The 22,381-nt window shown below is 46.8% G+C and overlaps 1 protein-coding gene across 8 annotated transcripts in view; it reads right to left on the reverse strand.

Moving 5' to 3' along the window:
• The window catches only part of ATP2B4 (ATPase plasma membrane Ca2+ transporting 4), a 166,926-nt gene extending 156,147 nt beyond the window's left edge, over window positions 1-10,779 (reverse strand). For 5 of the 8 annotated variants that reach the window (XM_081010033.1, XM_081010029.1, XM_081010036.1 and 2 more), the window contains exon 1: window positions 10,629-10,779. The gene's annotated coding sequence lies outside the window, so the exon portion shown is untranslated. Of the gene's footprint in view, window positions 1-9,669; window positions 9,924-10,175; window positions 10,387-10,628 lie in introns of those variants that run through there. The other 3 variants (XM_081010030.1, XM_081010031.1, XM_081010032.1) reach the window with 3 other exon arrangements.
• Window positions 10,780-22,381: the final 11,602 nt, after the last annotated feature.

The raw sequence follows: 22,381 nt of genomic DNA on the forward strand, positions 1-22,381 counted from the left end.
TGCAATCAAGCTTAAATTAATAAGTACTTAGTGTGAAATAAACAATTGATTTTCATTTCATTTTGAAACCCCAAATGGCTGTTCACGGGCATTGGAACTTCCCCTTCTTCACCCACAGGAGCAATATGGGGGAGGGGGTATCTCGTGGGATCAACATACAGCAAAGGTTCTATATTCTGCATAGTGTGGAAAGCCAATTGCACTTGAATAGTGATTCATTAGCATCCCTCTGGAAGCAGCCTAGGCTTAGAACAGAAAGAAACCAACTTTGGTCAAAGGCTCCTTTTGAGGAGCCCAGCTATAATATCCAGAATCAACACAATTCTGTGAGTTAAACAGACACTTTTCTGCTCCCTCCCCAATAATTAGCCCTACCACGTATGTGGCCATATCAGAATATGGTACTGCCAGGGCCGGATTTAAGTTTGATGAGGCCCTAAGCTACTGAAGGTAATGGGACCTTTTATATGTCTAGTTGTCCTTTGTCAACACCAAATTGTCACTGTTTTTTGTGTTCAGTATATGGTAATTTATGGACCTAATAGATAACTAAAGCCATTTGCACATGCAGAAGTAAGGCACCCTATATATAGAAATGAGCAAACCAGTGATATTTTAGGGAGCAGGCTAGCAGGCAAGGCCTATTACTTACATCATAGGAGCCTACACAACACAAAACACTGTTGCTGTAAGTAGGTTTTATTTTATTTGTTTTTTATCTTATATTTTGGAAATGTACATCCAGGTTTTTTTCCTTTAAAATTTGGGGGGGGGGGGGGCTAAGAGAGTGGGATCCTAAGCTATAGCTTGTTTAGCTTACACGTAAATCCAGCACTGGGTACTGCACACACAAATGGTGTTGATGCAACAATTCTGAAGCTTCAGTGCAAATGAGAACAAACTGCAGGGAGGAGGGTGGACCAATTGATCTGAGTGCCCTCCCTAGCAGCAGCATTGGTGATAAACTCTGTATGGCTTCATTGTCATCCTATAGTGCCCCAGGGCAGTTCACTAAAGGCTGCTTCACAGCTATTTCTGACAACATAAAAGCTGGAGCAGGACCCTGGGACAGGGGAAGGTACACTAGCATCCCAAAGGATCTGTGAAAATGTCAACAGGGGAACAGTAATTCTCAAAACATGCACTTACCTGCTGAAGGAAGGAAGCCAAATATGTATGAATAATAATCAAAAGAACCAGGACCTCTGCATTTAAAAGCAGTACCGATATATCTTTTGAAGAACAGCTATATAATGAACTGTATGCTATTATTACTGAAACAGTGAGGTAGGGTCATGATTTACATTCTATTTGAAAATTTCATCTATGAACTGCAACAAATATCTGAAAGCTTCTGACCCAGCACAGCTAGAAGGGTAGAAAACCAATTTGTTACAGTGCCATGTGATATATTTAGTGGCACCAAATTTATTACAGGGGCAAGTGAAAGTGCAGTGACAAAGAGGATAAATCCTTGAACCTCAACAAGCCAACAACAGACATAGTGAGACAAGACAGCATGCAGGAAGTGAGAGCCCCTTCCCCTGAAGAGGGTTCACAGCTACTATTATCAATAGGAGTAAAGGCACGCCTTTCAACCTTTGGTTAGACCATCTGCCCCAGTCCTTCTCCCCCACAACAAACACTCTGTGAGGTGAGTGGGGCTGAGAGACTTCAGAGAAGTGTGACTGGCCCAAGGTCACACAGCAGCTGCATGTGGAGGAGCAGAGACGCGAACCCGGTTCCCCAGATTGCAAGACTACCGCTCTTAACCACTACACCACACTGGCTCTCCAGGGATGAACAACGTTTGACAAAAACAAAAACAGGAAGAAAGAAAACAACATCACTTGCGGAAAATGTTTTGCTTCACCAGGCATTTTAGACATTTATGATCTTATAAAGTTATGGCATATATAATGTTTAGGCATTTATGATCTTACAATGTTATGTTTAATTATAGCACCATATTTTGATGGATATTTTTAAATATAAGTATAGTTTATAAATAAACTTATAATTAAAATAAATAAATAAACAAAACCTAGCTTGTAACATTGGTGTAACAAAAATTACGAAAAAGTTTCATAGCCATGTCAAAGGACTCTAAGATACATGCATAGGCCAGCACTTTTTGACACATGTCACTTTTCCCTTTGCTGTTGTTCCATTATTTATCATCATGCACTTCCATGACACATGATAAAGTGCATCCTTTGCATGCAGAGCAGTGCCAGGTTTAGGGTGGTATGGACAGTTCTCCCACGCAGGGCACCAAGCTGAGGGGTGCAAAATTGTGTACTTGAGAGCATGAGTACAATGAAAGGGGGGGCTCTTTGACAAACTTTGTTCCAAAAAGAAATTACTGTGAGAATAATAAATATGTAGGGGGTGCGCCATACTTTGTCCTCACTAAAGTTTGCCCCTGTGCAGAAGTTCAGGTTCAATTTCTGGTACTATTTGATAAGGGTAGCAAAAGACCCCAGCCTGAAAACCTGGTCGGTCACTCTCACAACGTTTTTGTGCTAGATGAATCAATGGTCTGACTTGGCAGAAGACTATTTTCTATGCTCTCCATGGAAGTAGTTTTCTAAAATAGGAGGTATTTTTTATTGGCTGCACATCCTCAGTATAATACAGAAGCTAGACTTCTGGGCTTCAAAGTGGGAACCTCATTCAAATGCCCCTTAGCTATGATGCCTCTCAGGCAAGTCAGTCAGATTGTTCACTCTCAATTCCATCTTAAGGTTGTGGTGAGGAGTGTTTGTCTGAGGTCCTTGAAGGAAGGATAGGATACATAGAATAAAGAGGAAGGATAGGATACATAGAATAAAAATAAGTGCTGCATTTGAGGCACTCTTCTGAACACCCTGCTCCCCAAAAGAGATGGGAAGGATCAAACTTCAGCTGTGCACAACATTAATTTTTTACTTCAGAAAAACAAAAACAAAATCCACAAGACATTCAGGGCACTTCCAGACTATCACTATTTTCAAGTGGGACCCAGTTGCACAATTCTGGTTGACTGGGAGGGCTGGTGTAACAAGCTGGCTTTCCCAAAAGACTGGACTTTCTGCAATGAGGGTTGTGAGAGGGAAATATGCTAGAGTGCTTCAACACAACATTCTCTAATCTCCCCGCAAACCAATCAGAGCAAAATGTTCAGTAATCAGGTCATCTGGAAGCACCCCATGTGAACAGGTGCTATTTCTCTATAATTTTTAAAAATAAATGTTTCACTAATTAAAGAGAAAGAATGGGATAAGGAATAAAGCAAGGCTTCCATCCAAGTCAGTCACTAAAACGGTACCTATGCCATTTTGCATCTCATTCATGAGGCACATGCTTTTCTGTGGGAAAATTGGGAAATTGATGATTCAACAGAAAAAAGGGGCATATTAGGGATTGTGCCTTCTCCTTGCTAATATCAGACTGTACAGTCATACCTTGGGTTACAGGTGCTTCAGGTTGTACATTTTCGGGTTACGGATGCGCCGAAACCCAGAAGTACTGGAACGGGTTACTTCCGGGTTTTGGTAATTGCGCATGCGCAGAAGCACAAAAATTGTGTTTTGTGCATGTGCAGAAGCGCCGAATGGCAGCCCACACGTGCGCAGACACGGCGCTGCGGGTTGCGAATGTGCCTCCTGCACGGATCACGTTCGCAACCAGAATGTCCACTGTATACAAACAAGACGAAAACACCAGTGGCTGTTGTATGTTCTATAACCCTCACACAGCCAGCCAGTTAACTATCCCAAAAAATGTGTGAATTGATGTCATAGTGACAGACACCCTACAACCATCTTTGTCAAGTGAATGTATGCATGGCATTTGAAATAGGAGGCCAGCTAAACACTCCATGCTGCACCAACAGCACACAGAAGGTTCACAGAAAGGTTTTCCAAACTGTAGTGCTTGGTATCTCTCTCACACAGATAGAATTGCAACATACAGTGAAGCTTATTGTTGTGTCACAGATCAAGGCAAAGAGTGCACCACTACGTTTGTTCTTGGCTCCCTTGACGGCTTAACTCAGATTTCCCACAAAGTAGTGAGAGACTTGAGATCTCAGCAGTTTCCCCAGTTCTTCAAACAGAGGTGGAATCCCTTTTGTGGAGGGATGTCACACCCTCCTGGAAGAGAGAAAAAGAGGGCATCTGTGTTACCCTCTAGGCTATCTGGGTGAGTTTCAAAGCTCAAGTGTAAAAGGGAGGGAAGTAAAATGTTAATCCCAGCTCACCAACACTCCACAGTCCTGGAAACACAGCTTGCTATTGTATTTTCTTCAGAGGACTAAGGAGTTCTAACTTCAAAGCCATCTTATACTTCAGAGAATGACCCACTACCCATAGCGCTGCTGGTGTTTTTCAAACCCAACCTATAAAACCTAAACCAAGGGAACCACAAGTTATATTCCATGCAGGTACTAGATGCAGAATATATACTTATGCAGATGCCTTTCCATTTCTATTGAGGAACTGCAGCTCCTGCTAGTTTTGCTACTACGCTAGGCTATGAATATCCATGGGATCAGGCTGCATTCAGATGTGGGGAATATCGCATTAGTTTCCCTGGCTATGATGCTAGAGCTCCTGTCCCATTTTCTAATGTTCTTTTCGACCAATATACAGTGGTACCTCGGGTTACATACGCTTCAGGTTACAGACTCCACTAGCCCAGAAATAGTACCTCGGGTTAAGAACTTTGCTTCAGGATGAGAACAGAAATCGTGCTTCGGCAGCGCAGTGGCAGCAGGAGGCCCCATTAGCTAAGGTGGTGCTTCAGGTTAAGAACAGTTTCAGGTTAAGAACGGACCTCCGGAACGAATGAAGTACTTAACCCGGGGGGGGGGGTACCACTGTACCAACAAGGACTGCCTCTCCCCATATGAACCTACCTGGACCCCAAGATCATAATCCAAGGCCCTTCTAGGAAACATAACAGACTGACTGTCATCTGTTGGCAGCTTGCTCATGGAGAACATTATAAGGTGATGGATCATAGCCAGAAAAAACTTCACTATCAAAATCACTCTAGAGATACAAGTGGACAGGGTGGCAACACAAGAATGGGGCTTTTCTGCAGTGGCTGCCCTGTTTGTGGAATGCCACCCCTAGGGAGGTTCAGGGGCCCCTTTCATTATACACCTTTAGACGCTAGACAAAAATGTTCCTCTTCAACCAGGCCTTTGGCTGATTATTTTCCAATACCCTTTTAAACGTGTTGTGGGAAGAGGGGTTATTTGTTTGGTCTGTTCTGGTTTGTATTATTTGTGTGTGTTTGTTATCTTGCATTTTTGTGTTGTGAACCACCCTGGGATCTACAAATGAAGAGTGGCATACAAACTTAAATAATAATAAAACCAGTTGGTGTGGTATGGCAACAACATTGAACATTGAACAATTCCCCCCACTCTTCTTGCACATGTGTGCTTCCATTCCCTCATGATAACAGCAGGAAAGAACCATTTGCCAGTATGGAGCCCCAAGTTTTATCACTTTAATCCTGCAATTCTGAGGATTATGGAGGCTGCAAACAGATTCAAGTAACATGGAAATGTTACACAAAACATGTGCTGTGTTCCATTAGATTTCTGGAAGTGGCTTTTATGCCATGTGGAAGTTGAAATATAATGTGGAATTTAACACTTGGGGAAGCTTTGGGAAAAGGGAATAATCTGCCATCTGAATGCAACCAGAATCATCTGTAGTCTGAGCATTCTGACTTGCAGGGAGTGGGGAGATTCCTTGCCCTTGGCTTGCTGACAAGTGGCTTTGCAGAAGACTGCTCAAATCCTTTCTGCTCGCTATTTCACACCTTTACTTATGTCTAAAAATAACATTGCACGGAAGGGGTATGTTTTGCTGTTTTGCATAGTGAATGAAAACAACAAGATGACATTTAGGCGATATTGTGCAGGTGGTGGGGATTCAATCCAGATATTCAATAATGCTCAGACCCAACGCTTTCATAGAGATAGTAAGAGATCATTCCCTCCCCCCCCCCCACAAACATTCATAGGTGGGTGGATGATGGGGCTTAGAGTATGATTCACCCCGATGTTGTGGGTTTCTGCCCCCTCCCTCCCTTAATATGACAGGCTGGTGCAAACAGGGAAGTAAAATTAATGAAACACATCAAAACCCCACTGAAAAGAAAATCAAGCAGCATTACCCTATAGAGAGCTGCAATTCAGCCCTGAGTCATACTTCTCAACTAGACCTTCATATTGCAGAATAGCTTCAGCACCCCAAGTTCCCTCCAAGCCTGTAAGGCAACCAGCATCCTACACTTGAGTATTCAACAGCCTCAGCTAATCAACCCTTTCTTGGCTCTCCTCCCAGCTCTGTCACTGCACCTCCATTCTGATTTTCTGACTTGTAATAGCCTTCATTTAATTCTAAGGCTAGATTTGCACACTCTCTGGCTTGCGACAGCCTCCATTATTCCAGCCTTGCCCCACGGCACTCCAACTTTACCATAGAATTACTGCCCCACTTTGGGAGAGGGCTGTGGTTCCATGATGTGAACTGCAACCTGCGAGAGGCTCCTTCTTCAATCCCTGAAAACTCCAATTAAAAGAGCACAGGAAAGCCTGGGCAGGGAAGATCTCTCTGGAGGCTGGACACACCAACAATAGGACTGAGGCTCTCAAAAGGCAGCTCCATATTATCTTTTTGTATTGTGCACACATTACTGCTTTCCCTCCGCTATCCTCCCTGCACAGTGAGTGGTGTTAGGTAGGACTGAGCTATGCCATGCAAAGCACCATGGCTGCCCGTTACTCTGAATTCACACCAGGCAACAGAAACAGCTAAAAAGTCCTCTTCCTGCACTTTTAGAGGGAGCGGAGATTTATTTTTTTAGCTGCTGAACAAAATCAAGCTGTAACGCTTCTCTTCCCTGGGCTCTATTACAGGCAAGCACTCCTAAGGCATGGTAAATGCAGCACACAGGTCTGAGATCACAGATGGGGAACCTGCAGCTCTCCAGATCTAACACCCATCAGCTGAAGCTGGCATGATCAATGGACAGGGATGGTGGATGCTGAAAGCCAGCAACACCTAGTGGAGGTTCCTCACGAGCAAGACACACTCAGAAAGGAAATGGGAAGGGAGGCAACAGGAGGAACAAAAACCATTTTTACCCCAGCGACAATTCACTAGCAGATGGGAGTTTCCCCCAAATGAGGTTGTGCTTTCCCCCCACCTGTCAGGAGACTGGCAAAAAGTCAAGACAGGATTGCCTTGCCGCTAATGGGGAGGGGGAGAGAACAGGGTGTGCTTCCATCTGCTACAGCCATTTGGCAGCCCTGATTACCAACTGTGTCAGACTGCAGGGGTTCTGCACAGCTACCCATAGGAGGAGTCCCTGGTGTCAGCTGCTCGGAGGGGGGAGGGAAGAGGAAGAGAAAGGGGAGATCTCTGGGGAGTGCGGAAAACACCATGCAAAGACACACAGACCAGGATCCTATGCAAGAGTACGACGAAGTAATCCCAGTGAGCTTAATTGGATTTACTTCCAGGTAAACGTGCAAAGGATTGCAGCCTTAAACCTTTTGGGGCGAGGTGAGGAGTGGAATTCTCTTCAATAGTTACTTAATTGTGGCTGCTGCCTCTAAGCCCCCTCCCCAAATCTTTGAATACGGAAAGATGGGAGGTCATTGACTCTAACATGCTTTGTGGGGGACACAGAAAACAGAACGCCACTTGGAAATAAAAAGCATTGCTATATAAACACTACACACACACTTCCATTTCCTCCGTTGTTTATTGCCTCAAAAGACACACCACACACGCCCGCCCTCCTCTTCTAGATTGCTTAACGCAGATTCCTACAGAACTCTCACAACTATAGGAGTTAAGGAGTAGCAAAATGTCATGTCACTCCTGCCTACCCCGCTCCCCCCCCTCCTTTAACGCATCCTAAAGGGAGACGTGGATTTTCTAATCGATGCAACTCTGAATAATGTGCGGCGGAGAGAGGTGAGAGTTAATTCCTCCGTGTGTGTGTGTGTGTGTGTGTGTCCGCCACACTAGCAACACAAGGGGCGGCGGCGGCGGAGAGACAGCCCAGCGTGGTTTGGGGCATGGGATGGGTGTGGAAGGCACATTCCGCTGCCTGCACGGGTGCATCGAAGCAGCGGAACAAGTTACACAAGCGTGCCCTTTCTCCTACTTTCCCTCACCCCCACCGAACCTCACCTGCTGGCGCGCTTTGCGGCCATGGCCCCCAACGTGTCCTCCCCACAAACACTTCTGGCATGCCCCCTAACGCAAGCCCTTCCCGACTCGCCAGAACCACCCGGCGTCCGGTCCTGCTGCCCTTGACCCACCCACGCAGCGTGGGCGGGGAGTCTCCTTCCGCCGCTCCCCCGCACGAAGCCCACCCTCCTCCTCCTCCTCGGCCGATCTCCGCAGTGGCAAGCAGAACATTCCTCCAGGCGCCCCGCTTTGCAACACCCATTGCCAAACCCTTAGAAAGACCTCCTCGGCGGGGCGGGCCGGGAAGAGGACCTGCGGTGGGAAGGAGGGGGCGGCCGGGCACGCTCTCCCCGTCCTGCCGCGCCCCTCGGAGGCGACCGATTAGCTGGCATTTTTCGAGCTCCCCCGCTCTCCCTCCTCCTGCATCCGTCCGTCTGGCTTCCAGCAGTCCATTTGTCAGCGCCAAGCAGGCGCCCCCGCCCCGCCAAGCAGCGAGGAGGGGCCCAGCCAACCCGCCCCCCCCCCCACGCCGCCGTTTTCAAATTAAAACGCCTAAACGGTCGTCGTCGGTGACACACAGACCCAGTATTGTGCTCCCCACCCGGTAAATAATCAGGTTACTGTGCTAAAAGCCCAGGAGGCTGCACAAACACACCACGCAAGCAGGCTACAGGTTCGGATCTGACATTCTGAACTGCATAGACCGCCTCTCGCGCTTGCTAACTTGCTTGCCATCTTCCCCTGGTTTTTCTTCTTTTAAAAAAAGAAATACTGAAGAGAGCGGGATCGGGGCCCCATGTGCAAGGAAGGCGCTGCCCGGGAAGAGCGCGCGCCCTGGGTGCGCGCCCGCTCAACCCCACGCGTCTTTTACTACGGATTGGCCAAGAGGTCGAGACTTTCGTTTTCTTTTACTCCCCTTCCGCGCCCCCGCGATCCGTTGAATGAGTCTTTCTCTCACACTCCCCTCACACGGGCGAAATTGCTTCAGGAATTCAGCCCTCCTTCCCCCGCCTCCCACCCCCCGCCCGGCCTCTAACCACCACCTTTGCTAACAGAGGAGTGTTGTAATGTTGGGGGTGTATTCCTGAAACGGCGATTCAGGAAGATAAGCCTGTCAGGCGCGGTTACAGCGCCTGCCAACATTTCTGCATGCAACAGAGTAGTGGTGGAAGGATTTCTCTCTTTTTTTAAGTTCAGTTTCAACATCGCGGGGGAAGAGAGAGATAAAAGGCTGGGAAACAAGATATTCTGCACTCTTCTTTTTTTAAGGCAGTCTATGAGCAAACCCACAGAGCAACCATGTTACAGTTGTAAGCAAAACAAAATACCCCACCATCAACAGGCACGCAGCTTTATTATAGCTACAGACAAGACGCCGACTATAATCGTTAATGGATTTCCGCAAACGCCCCGTTGCTCCGCGTACTCTTAAAAGAAAAAGCAGCAAAACCAACCAACTGACCTCAAGGAGCGCCCCGGATTTTCCATCGCTAAATTATAGGCGGACAAACTGTTGCTTTTATTATGCACTTTGTGCAGCCGGTTTGCATTACGAACCTCCCTGTGATCTCCGTATGAAGGGCGGCGGACAAATTCAATGGAGAAATGAAAATCAACTCTGAAACACTCTCCCACTCCGCTTCCTGGGGGGGCTGCGCAAGAAACCGGACAGACGGAGGATCTTTCCGAGCCCGATCTCTTCCCGGCGCCTCGCGATTCCCATGCAAAGCGGCGGCTCCGCTCCGCCCCACCCAAATCTGCCTTCCTGCTCCATCTCCTCCCTCCTCCCAAGTTTGCTTCCTGCGGACCGAGCGCACCACGAGCGGGCATGGAAAATATGTTTGCAACACTTTTCCATCCTCTGCCTGTTCCCCAGTCAGGCTGCCGGGGGGAGGGCGTCCCCCTCGCCAGGCCCCGGGGGCGAGGGCGAAAAGCGGGAGAAGGAGAGATCCGTAGGATCTGGCTTACTTTGGGCGCCTGTCTGTAAGCAAGCAGGCGGCGAGATCGCCGCGCCGGGTGTCTTTCCGAGAGCGGCGGGCTCCAGCCCCCGAGAACCCACCCAGCCGCTCCAAGCGTGGCGGCTTCGGCTTGCTCGCAGCATCCGCACCCGGATCCGCGACGGCTTTGCGCGGCGCCGGAGACCAAGGCGGCTTCGCAGCTGCCTTTCCTCCGCCTCCAGCCAACCCGCCTTTCCCAGACTGGGAAAACCCCCTGGATTTCCAAGGGAGGGAGGGAGGAGGAGATCTGAAAGGGGTGGGGTGGGGGAGAGCCCTGGGAAGCTCGATTCCGGATCCTGCCGGTCTCTCGCTCTTCCCGAAGTTTGGAGCGAGCCGGGATCCACCCCGGAGTGGCGGGAAACGGCCCCAAGTCCAGACTGCGGGGATCCTGACAACGCGGCGCGCTTAGGGCGCAGACACGAACCTGCGGGAAGGCGGCTCCTCGGCGCGGTCTCCGCGCTGCCTCTTCGCCCCTTTTTTAAATCCAGCGTTTTGCGAGTCGAGTCCCTCCTGCTCCGAGCGGCGCGAGCTTAAGAAAATGCTCGTCATGGCAACGCCACTGCCTAGCCCGGCCAGACTCGCGCCCCCCGCCCGCCCTTCTCCAAAGGAGGCGGGACTCTCTTAAGGTGGAGCAGGCGAAGCCCGGACGCCTCGGAGCTTTTTAAGGGGGAGGAAGGGAGATGCGGCTCCCTGAAGATCCCTGGAGGGTTTTTGCTCGCGAGCGCGACTCCCCCCCCCCCCCCTCGCATGTAGGGAGACAGATAAAACTCTGAGCAGGAGCAATGGAGGACTAGGGAGGAATGGGGAGAATCGGAGATGCCGGGCTGGTTTGCTTTTTTTCTTTTTTTAATTGCACGCTGCTACAGGCAATTATTAAACACCGCTGCTTTGGAAGAAAAGGCAGCTTTTAGAACAAAGTATCTCTCGATTGCGACTGCTTTCTTTCCGCCCACCATGTTCCTTTCTCCCAGACCAACTTAACCAGTAAACAAAATATCTATATAATGATCGCAAGAACATAACACAAAGGTGCATAGCTACTTTGTTATTTCTGCAAGGCTTTGCAAACAGTGATGGGGTTCTTAGAACTACTCACGCATCGTAAAGTAGATCAGCCACCTGCGACGTCTAGACTTTGACCCGATTGCCATAGAGCACCTATCAGCCAGATATCCATGGGTCCTAGTTGGAACAGACCCTTTGAAATTAATAGACATTTACTGGCTCATATCCATTAATTTTAATGGCCTTATGTAAGTAGGACTGAGTAGGAGGCAGAGACGTGCTTTTTGTTTCCATTTTGTAGACAATTTTGAAAACCGTTGAATAGTACAGAAATGTAATATCCTAATCAAATAGATTTGAGTTGGGTTGCACTTCTAAATAATGATTCTATGTTTTGAAAGTTACAGAAACTTTTATCCTTTCTATTAATGGGGGGGGGGGGCAAAGGAGGTCCCTGCATTCTTCCCTCCCAGAGTGATACAATTACAGTGATATCTTGGTTCTCGAACTTAATCCATTCCGGGACTCTGTTTGACTCCTGAAACCGTTCGAAGACCAAGGCACGCCTTCTGATCGGCTGCAGGAGCTTCCTGCACTCAATCGAAAGCTGTGGAAGCCACGTTGGACGTTCTGCTTCCAAAAAACATTCGCAAACCAGAACACTTACTTCTGAGTTTGCAGTGTTCGGGAGCTGATTTGTTCGACAACTAAGCCATTTGGGAACCAAGGTACCACTATAATTATTCTTGCTTGCCTAGGCTCATTACCTAGGACTAACGGTAAAGGTAAAGGTAAAGGTAAAGGTATCCCTGGCCATTAGGTTCAGTCGTGACTGACTCTGGGGTTGCTGCGCTCATCTCACTTTATTGACCAAGGAAGCCGGCGTACAGCTTCCGGGTCATGTGGCCAGCATGACTAAGGCACTTCTGGCAAACCAGAACAGTGCACGGAAACGCCGTTTACATTCCCACCGGAGTGGTACCTATTTATCTACTTGCACTTTGACATGCTTTCGAACTGCTAGGTTGGCAGGAGCAGGGACCGAGCAACGGGAGCTCAGCCCGTTGCGGGGATTCGAACTGCCGACCTTCTGATCGGCAAGACCTAGGCTCTGTGGTTTAACCCACAGCACCACCCACGTCCCATTACCTAGGACTACTACTGTGCAAAAAGCAGAAGTGGCTTTCTGGTTAAGGTGGAACCTCTATAATAGCTGCCAGGCAAGGGGGTCACTGTTGCTTACTGGGAGGGAGATGGGAAGAGCAGAAGGCAGTGGGGAGGCTGGCACAGTGAAACTGAACTAGCAGAGCCAATCTGGTACTCCTGCTGGTGCATTTGCACCATGCTGACCTCTCCTTCACCTTGCCCCTCCATCCAGTCAACTCACTTGCTGGGCAGCTAGCCCCACCCAACTCACTTGTAGAGAGATCACCACAGCAGATCCTATGGCGGGGTGGGGAAATTGGGCTTGGGAAATGAATGCAGCCCTCCAGGCCTATCTATCCTTTTTGGATTATTTCTCAGGCCACACCCCTCTCCACAAACTGCACCAGCCACACCTTCCTTGAGTGCTTTTGCCTGGCTTCAGGATAGATGTGTGTGCATGCGTATAGACCACATAACTGGAATGTGGGCTGTTGAACAAAGAAAAGATTTGCATCCCATGCTCCACCCACACTTGCCTCTAGCCACACCCACCACTACTATGCAGAGTCTCTAGAAGGTTATCCATGAGGGAATTATGCCCTTGAGCTGAATGAGGTTTCCTCGCCCAGTAAAAGGCAAGTTTCTTCTTTTCCACCCCATGAGTCATAACCCCAAGAGCCTTCTATCTTTCCTTATGCACCACCACAAACTCTTAGACTGAAAGCACTCCCCCCACCCCAGACCATCCTTAAATTATGGGTTATAAATTGTGGGTTGCCATCTGATTTATTCTGATTTTAAGCTGATTTTAAGCTGTATTTCAGTCGATTGCTGGATTTTATGTTTTAATGTAATCAACTGAAATACAGCTTAAAATCATAATAAATCAGATGGCAACCCACAATTTATAACCCATAATTTAAAGATGGTCTGGGGTGGGGGGAGTGCTTTCAGTCTAAGAGTTTGTGATGGTGCCAGTGGGAAGGTAAATGGCATTTCCGTGTGCTGCTCTGGTTCGCCAGAAGTGGCTTTGTCATGCTGGCCACATGACCCGGAAGCTGTCTGCGGACAAACGCCGGCTCCCTCGGCCAGTAAAGCGAGATTAGCACTGCAACCCCAGAGTCATCTGTGACTGGACTTAACGGTCAGGGGTACCTTAACCTTTGCCTTTATATTTTGATGTTAGCCACCCTGAGCCCAGTTTGGCTGGGGAGGGCGGGATATAAATAAAATTTATTATTATTATTATTATTATTATTATTATTATTATTATTATTATTATTCCACATTCAGACAGGAAAGGCACACATCCTTAGCAAGACCAGGATCTGCAAAACAGAATAGCCAGGCTTTTTTGAAGACTGTGAGAGGCTCAAGTACTGAATATTCATTTGAGTTCCTCCTGCCCTGCTTGCCTATTCCCAAGCTTTCTTCCCACTGCTACACCCAGTGTCGATGTCAATTTTTGCTCAATTGAAATGTACTGCTTGTAAGTGTTGGTGTGTCCCACTCCTTGTGTGAGGCCTGGAGCAATTGCCCTCCATTAATAAAAGTCTGATAACAGTGCAGCAATTATAGGAGGTGATTTTGTTACCCTGAGCTTCCAGAATGGGGTGGCTACAAATTCAAATAAGCTGTTAAATAAAACCTGCTTGGGGGGGGGGGGCGTGATCATGAGGAACAACTAACAGATTGCTTCAACTCCCAGAACCCCTTCTACTTTTGGTCACTTCTGCCTGCCATTCTTATGCACAAATAACACACAGTCCCAATTGCCATTGTTTCTTGTACTTGCTAAGAGACAGAGTTGTGAATCAGGAAGTCCACAGTGTGAACCTTGCCTATGCCATTAACTCATGAGGTGACCTTGGGCAAGCCATGTTCTCTCAGCCACAGTGTCCCCATCTGCAATATGGGGGTATTTGACTAAACTTATAGAGTTGTTCATTTATTTTATTTTATTTTATTTTATTTTATTTTATTTTATTTTATTTTGAGTCATGTTAGGGGAAAATGTGGAGTATAAATTAAAAATAATAACAACAGTAATAATAATAATTTATTTACAAATTTAGATCTTGCTTTTCATGTAGTTCTTAAAGCAGCTTACAGCAGTAAAATATACAAAATTTAAAACATTACTTAAACCTCCAAAATTTAAAATCTCAAGGAATTAAAATGTAAAAAGAGGGAGAGAAGCATTCAGGGTGCAAAGGCTTCTTGACCAGGCACCTGAAACTCAGTAGGGATGGAATCTGTATAACCTCTTGTAGGAGGGATTTCCAATGGGCCCACAACACTAACAGTTGTAAGGATTACAGCTCGATAATGCACGTGAAGCACTTTGAACACTTGAAAGCACTGTACAAATGTTAAGTTTCTTATTATCCTCTCCCTCTTTTAGCCCTCTAAAATTTCCTTTAGATGGTCACTCCTCTCCTGAAGTATATTGTAACCATGGGGTTAGGGAGATTCCTCCTGATAGGGATAGGGATTTACTTAAAAAACAATGCACAACTGCTACTTGCCTGATTATCCTCCTAACTAGTGTGGCCTGAGGGCCCCACAGATCATCATCATTGCTGCCCTGCCTTCCCTCTCTCTCTCTCTCTCTCTCTCTCTCTCACACACACACACACACACACACAGAGATATCTCTCCACAAAAGGGGGTGAGTGGTAGGGCTTCTACAAGTCAACTAAAATGTACTACCACCCTGGTAGGAACAGCTCTCCAGTTCCTCCTCAGCCTATATGCACCATCGGTGCTCATGGCTGAGATGGTGGTGGGTACCATGACCATTGACTCAGGGTCAGAGCTCATTGAAATGCCCAGAGCAACAGTCTGGTTGCCAAGGTGGAGCTTTACAGCTGAGTAAAATCAGGGACTCTCAAAGCCACTTTTGCCTGAGACATTAGGGTGTGCCTGGGTACACCCAGCACGCTCTGTATGCATGCCTATTTTTAAAATGGGCCGTGTGAGTTTGAAATCTAGAAGTTACCAGCGCATGGAATACAGTAGCCAAGTCATCTCTGTCCTAAAGGCACCTTAGCTGGAGAACCAGCAGGAATTGGAGACAGGCAAGAAATCCTACAAGTTCCATTCCCCTTCTGCTACATTAACAGATTTAAAGTCCTTGTCTGCCATCCTAGAGTAGGTTTAGATGGGGCGGAGGGGTCCCTTCACCCAGCTTCTGCTGGCAGAGGAGCTCTACTAGCAATGGGGGAGCCCCACTGGCTGGAAAGGGGCACCCCACAGGGGGGTTACCTCCACAGAAGCCAGTGAACCACCATGACACCTTTTGAGGGCAGGTTGAGGGCAGACCTGAGGAAGATAGCCCAGTTCGTAGGGTAGGAGACTTTTAATCCAAGGATCATGGGTTCGAGCCTGTCAGGAGTGTGTGCAGGAGCCAGGCCCTGTGACCGGTAGGGCTTCGCAGGACTGGGGCTTTCCTAAGTTTGTTCTGGAGTGGCAAGACGCAGCCACACAGGTGAGGCTGATTGGTAACTCACAGCACCTGGTGGCAAGAGCTGGGAAGGGATATAAGGTCAGCATTTGCCTTTGACTCTTTGCCACAGCAACACGCTTCCTGCCTTGGGCTTCTTGACTCCTTGATTCCTGATCCTCAGACCCTTGGCTCCTTGACTCCCGGCTCTCTGAACCTCGGACCCTTGGCTTCTTGACTCCTGGCTTCCAGACTCCCATTCCTGCTCCCACCCCGCTGTCTTGCCCCCAGTCCTGACGTCCTCAGCCGGGACTTCAATCGTCTGTAAACCGGACCGTGACAGAGCCTCATATTGGACAGAAGGTTCCTGCATTACAAGGAGTTGGACTAGAGGACCCTGGTGGTCCCCTCTAACTCTACAATCCTATGGTTCTATGATTCTGCCACCACAGGACAGCAATAGGCATGATCCTGGCCTCTTGCTTTGCTGGGAATTGGTGCTGCACAGAGGCATTGTTTTGCTCCATCCCCCCTTCCTCCCTGACTAGTTCAAAAGGTGGTGTTGTAGGCAAGTGGCAGTGGCTACACTGCTCCCTCAAGCCCCACCACTGCTAGCCAGGGGGTTGGGTTATAGCCAGCAGTAGCTAAGGATTTGCCCTTTCATGACACCTAAAGTCAGATGGCCGAGACTGTTGCCTCCCTCTGCCTAACGGTAGAGCCGGATTAGCTGAGTATATTTCCATTAGATCAGTCACCTGCTAGTTCACTATATTTAACATACTAGAACTTCCAGTTGAGACACGATATTTCCTGAAAGTTGAAGATGAATATTTCCATGGGAAATAATAGTAAACTTTGGGGCCCTCCTGGCACCAGTATTCTTGTAGCTTGCTTGGAGGGTGTGTGTGTGTGTGTGTGTGTGTGTGTGTGTGTGTGTGGAGGTGTGGTGGTAGCAAGGTTGGGGCTGCATGGTCACCTCAGTGAGAGGGCCAGATTACTTCTGCTCAGCCCTGACCTCACCACTGCCCTGCACATCCCCAGGTAAGCTCCAGTGATGCTGGTGTTGGGAGGATGGCTCCGCCCACAACACATGGGCCACATTTGCACTTTATGCATCAATAGATTCCATTTTGAGCACCATTTGGTGGAAAGGTAGAATCAGTGGCACTTTAGAGCAAAAAGGGGGGCACGGGTTAGGGCAGGGTAGAAGTGCAACTTCTTAATTTCATCTGCCAAAGTGCCAGGGGAAATGGCGTCAGCTGCTGGAGCACTCAGGTAACTTGGGGGCATATTATGAAAGACACCTGAAATCCAGCTTTTGCTTAGAAGACTGGTAGCCTGTACCTGAGATTCTGTACATATCTTTTTTCATTCTCCATGTTTCTCTTGCTGCTGCCACTTACTCCAAAATACCTCAATTCTCAAGTCAACCTTTTGCCTGGTCTCTTCCCAATTGCCTCAAAACTTCCTTATCAAAAACTCCATCTACTTTTGCCTCTCGACCTTTGCACCTCTGGCACACTGCCCTTGGGCTGAAAAGCATTCCCTGTTGTCAGTATTTTTCTATTTTTTATTTTACCCTTTTACCATTTTTCTAGAAAAAGAGGTGCCAGAACTCACCACGAACACCTTGTTCTCTTAGAATGCCAATGTCCCCCACCTGTGAGGTGCTGGAATCCATCTGAGAAGTGCTGGGACTGAGTTCTGCCTGAAAAAAGCCCTGCCTGTAGTAAACTTCCTTGAGGATGTTCTGAAAGACACAAGGGGAAAAAAATGTTCTCTATTCAGATGTGACCTAGAAATACTGGTGTTATTTCCAAGCTGGTTATGCCTTAGATGAGCCTTGCCAGATCTAGTCCAGCCTCTTGTTACCTACAGTGGCCAGTCAAATGCTTCTGAGAAGATGTCAAGAAGCGCATGATGACAGCAATAATCATCTACTGCTGTTGTTCCCCAGAGACTGGTATTTAGAGGCATCCTGGAAACAATGCAGCCATCATGACCAGTAGCTATTGGCAGCTTTATCATCTGGGAGCAGCCCAAAACATTTTGCTGCCTGAGGCGAGGAAGCTGTTGGACTTGCAGCTGAATCATACTTCTGAAACGGTGATAGGACAGCATCTTCCACCACACAGGCAGCAGGAGGCTAGCTTGGGATGCCCAACTATGTCCTGCAATGCCTTACCATCACTCCCTGACCTGCACCATCATCCACCTGCCTCACTCTGCTTAATGGTATGCCCTGCCTTTATCCACCACAGGCCATTGAGAAGTCAGGCATATTAGGCCACATTTACAACATACATTTAAAGCACACCACTTCAAGCAGTGATGGCTACCCCCAAAGAATCATGGGAGCTGTAGTTTGCTAAGCATCCTGAGAACTGTTAGGAAGGCCTTACAGTTCTCAGGGTGGTTTAACAATCAAGCCTTCTTCATGGGGACCTGTGGAAATGGTAGCTCTGTGAGGAAAAGAGCAGTCTTCTAACTACTCTCTAATCCCCTTAACAAGCCACAGCTCCCAGAATTCTTTGGGGGAAGCCAGAACTGTTTAAAGTGTTTAAATGCATGGTGCAAATATGGCATCAGTTTTGCACACCACCCATTTTCTGTCCATCGCTGCCCAGGACTTCATTTTATTTATTTATTTATTTATTTACTTACTTACTTACTTACTAAAATATTTATACATTGTTGCATTATTAAAAATAACATCACAGTGGTTTACAACAATATGAAAACATGAAACCAAACAATGACAGCAAAAAATGTTAAAAACAAGTTAAAAGCAAAAAGAAATTGAAAACAAGAAAGTTACTCCAATAAAGTTACCCGACACTTCCAGAAAGATAAGGGACCATCTTGTCTAATTTGCTAGAGGGCTCCCAAAACTTGGAACTGGACCTCTGTACAGGGGTGGACTTTGGTTTTTCAAATTCCAGTGGTGTCCTGTGTGAGGCCAAAATTTGGCGCCCCCTGCTTCTCACCTTCCATCCTTCTCAGTTCACTACATCACAGTTGCGGTGCCCTGCAGTGCTCCCTAGGTTTGGTGCCCAGTGCAGTGGAACTGGTCGCCCTGCCCTAAATTAGCCTCTGCTTTGTGTGTTTTTAAATGTATATCTTCAGAACATAAGGCGAGCCCTGCTGTATAAAGAGACAAAGGCCCATCTAGTCTAGCATCCTGTCCTCAAGTGGCCAACCAAATGCCTACGGGAAGCCCCCAAACAAGAGCTGAGTGCAATACCACTCTCCCTTCCTATAGGAAGTGGTATTCAGAAGCAACTGATATTTAAAAGCATTACAGCCTCTGACACTGAAAGTAGAATCTAATTTCAAGGAGGTACTTTGCCTTTAAGTTAAAGATGATCACGGTGGCTTATGATAAGTATTGCCTCAGGGGAGCCTTGCTTATCCATCAGCCTGTATTGACTTGCTGGTAAACTATCTGCAAAGTTTGCACTGATCAAACTTTCCCAGTCTATCAGAGACTTGCAGTCCCCTTGTTTATTGCATGTATGCTCCTGGCAATCAGAATATGCCACCCTGATCCACACATTCCATAGACACTCCTTTGTCCATTCTTCTCCTGATGACTAAGTTCAGGTCACACAGAATGAGAATGGCATCATATGATGTCCGTTTCCATTCAGGCCTTGGGTGTGTGAAGTCTGCGTTACGAGGGATCACAAGATAGCAAAGAGTGGGTGGCCTTGCGTCCTATTGTGTAAGGTTGAGTGATCAGAGGCACAGTTTGAGCCAGCTTTTCCCTTAACAGGCAGTTTTGATTGACAGATGATGCTTCTGAGGCAGGCATCCAGTGTGACTATGCTGAGCACCCTCTGCTAGATCCCAAAGCCGTCCCCACACCAGACCCCTTGTAAACTGCTGAGGATCTTAGTGGACTATTCAATTTTTCTTCTTCTGCCTGTTGTAGCAATTGCAAAGTGCTGTTCTATATCCCATGTGGTTTTTATTTGCATTTTATTGCTTCTTTGATTTCTTATTGCAGAATTTTATAGAATTCAGATGGTAGCTTTCCTTCACAGACAAGCCACGGACCTCCTGAATGAAGATCGTCAACTCCTGGTGATCAGTGGGCCACAGAGTTTATGAATCTCTGCCTTAGGATGCTTAACACAGTCTTGCTGGGAAAGACCTCTGCCAAAAAACTGCTGTGTGTATAAATAAAGCAGGTGTTTAAATAGCCTCCTCCCTGACTTTGTCTCTAATCTTCAAAGTACGGCACCACCAGAAGCCTCAAAGGCTCTCCTGCAAGTAATATAAGGGCATTTGGAGGGACAGGTTTGCATTCCTTTCTTGGTCATCCACACTCCTCTTTAATGTTAGAAGGGAGAAATTTATCCATATCCAACAGTGAGGCCCATTTCTTTTGAAAAGTCCTTTTGTGACTTTGATATTTCCCCCCTGAAATTTTCTGGAGCCAGGACCTGCTATTATTATTATTACTAATAATGACTGTCCGCTTGTATAGCAGTCAACACAATGGAGTCTTTTTCTGGGATGAGTCTTTCAGGTATTTACTTGATTCAAAGGGCAACTTTTGCATTGACACAGAGTATTTTCTGTGAGGATGCTGTGAGGATCCTTTTAAATAAAATAAGAAACAGAGATGGCATGATCTGGCTATTAAGCACTTTTTATGTCATTTAAAGACTCACCCACATTTTTTGCTTGAGCCATATTTTGATTGTATTCTGTGCTAATTAATTCCCCCAGGTCTGAGAGCTTTTCTCATTCTTTCATGATTATGCCTTGTGAAAATCTGCTCTGTCCCATGGAATTGAAGCTTGGTTAGGCAAAATCTCTTTGGATTTTTCACACATCTGATAAGATCTGACTCAGCACAGAACAGAAGAATGGATATCCACAAGTTCTTGGGTGGAGGCGGGGGAACAAATCTGTACACAATACAGTATGATCAAAATACAGCTTTAAGTGAAAGTGTGGATGAGCCCTTTGTTTCATTGGGAGAAATTTAAGCACATGCTTAACTTTATCATCAAAATGGGTGGGACTTATCACTGGCTAGATTGTAGCAAAAGGGCCCTAAGGTTCTGGCAGCCATCCTGTGGGTCTTATTCTCAAGTAACTATGCAGAGAATACAAAAATAAATAAATAAATAAATCAAAAAAAAACTTTAAGCCTTCCTATTCCCTTTCAGGGTACTGTTTTTAGGCTAGAAAGGCAAGCCCATTTCACAAACTAAGTGAGGAGCTCCCACTAAGCAGTAGAGCGGGGGTCATCAAACTTTTTCAGCAAGGGGCCGGTCCACTGTCCCTCAGACCTTGTGGGGGGCGGGACTATATTTTGAAAAAATATTTGAACAAATTCCTATGCCCCCCAAATAACCCAGAGATGCATTTTAAATAAAAGCACACATTCTACTCATGTAAAAACACCAGGCAGGCTGCACAAATAACCCACAGATGCATTTTAAATAAAAAGACACATTCTACTCATGTAAAAACACCCGGACTGTCCATGGGCTGGATCCTTAGTTTGCCTACCCATTCAGTAGAGGCACGGAATACCTTCTCTGTTGCTCCACTCATAGCCGTGGTCCACTTCCCCCACCATCTGCAGTGAGGCAGAGTTTGAAGTCTTGTTTCCCAAAGTGGGTGGGACAGGGGACTTTAGGCAAGGAGGTGCAGCAGGACAGTCAGAATTCAAACAATAAGGGGTTCTTTCCCCAACCCAACCCAGTACAGAGGCATTATGATAAACTTAAGACGGAAATTCAACAAATGATGCCTTTGCCAGAACATCATCACTATCCCATGGCAACAGGTTGCGCCTTCTGGATTTCTGCCTGCCATGAAGCTGTTAGAGGTAAAATGGTTGAGATCAAAGGTGGCAAATTGTCCCGGGGACCCATCCCAGCAAACACTGTGAACAGGACCCTCAGCTGCCTGGTGGGAAGAAGAAAAACCTGTTGTGGCCTGCTTAGGTTTTTAACAGCAATTTGCTGGGCAGAAGTCAGCAGATGAAATTTTTCACAGCGCACAGATAAGCATTACAACTTGCTACTGTTGGCAGATCAAGTCTATTTTAAAGGCACAGGACCCGGGATTTCTAAAAACTTGGGGAAGAATCCACCAGCACATGTGGTTTTTCTCCTCAATGAAGCACTGTGATAGGAAAAGTTGGATCTGGAGAAAATTCTCTCTTACCTACATACATGCAACTCTTAAGTGACTTTGTTTGCTTATCATGTTTTGGTTCTTGGTAACTTCCTAACAGCCGGATTTTGATGGAGACAGTAAGAGTTAGAGCCTCTCTCCCCAGCTAGCTATGTAATCACTATGGGATTTCTCCATAGCTTTCTGTTTGCCCCGTTGGCCTCTTGGAAAGTACTGGATGGCAGCTGGATATTTACTCGTTTCTTTTGATCAGCCAAGAATGAATTAGGAATCTAAGCATGTGTGCTAAGTACACAGGGCCTGACTACCCTGATCCCTGAAACGTGGCAGCATCAGAGCATCAGATTACAGATTGGGCTGCAGGTGGGGAGGAGAGAAGCTACTCTATGAGCAAACACCTTAGTAGAGTAACAGAGCAA

Source organism: Podarcis pityusensis (genome assembly GCF_964106645.2).
Source record: "Podarcis pityusensis genome assembly, chromosome: 6".
In the NCBI taxonomy this organism is placed as follows: domain Eukaryota; kingdom Metazoa; phylum Chordata; class Lepidosauria; order Squamata; family Lacertidae; genus Podarcis; species Podarcis pityusensis.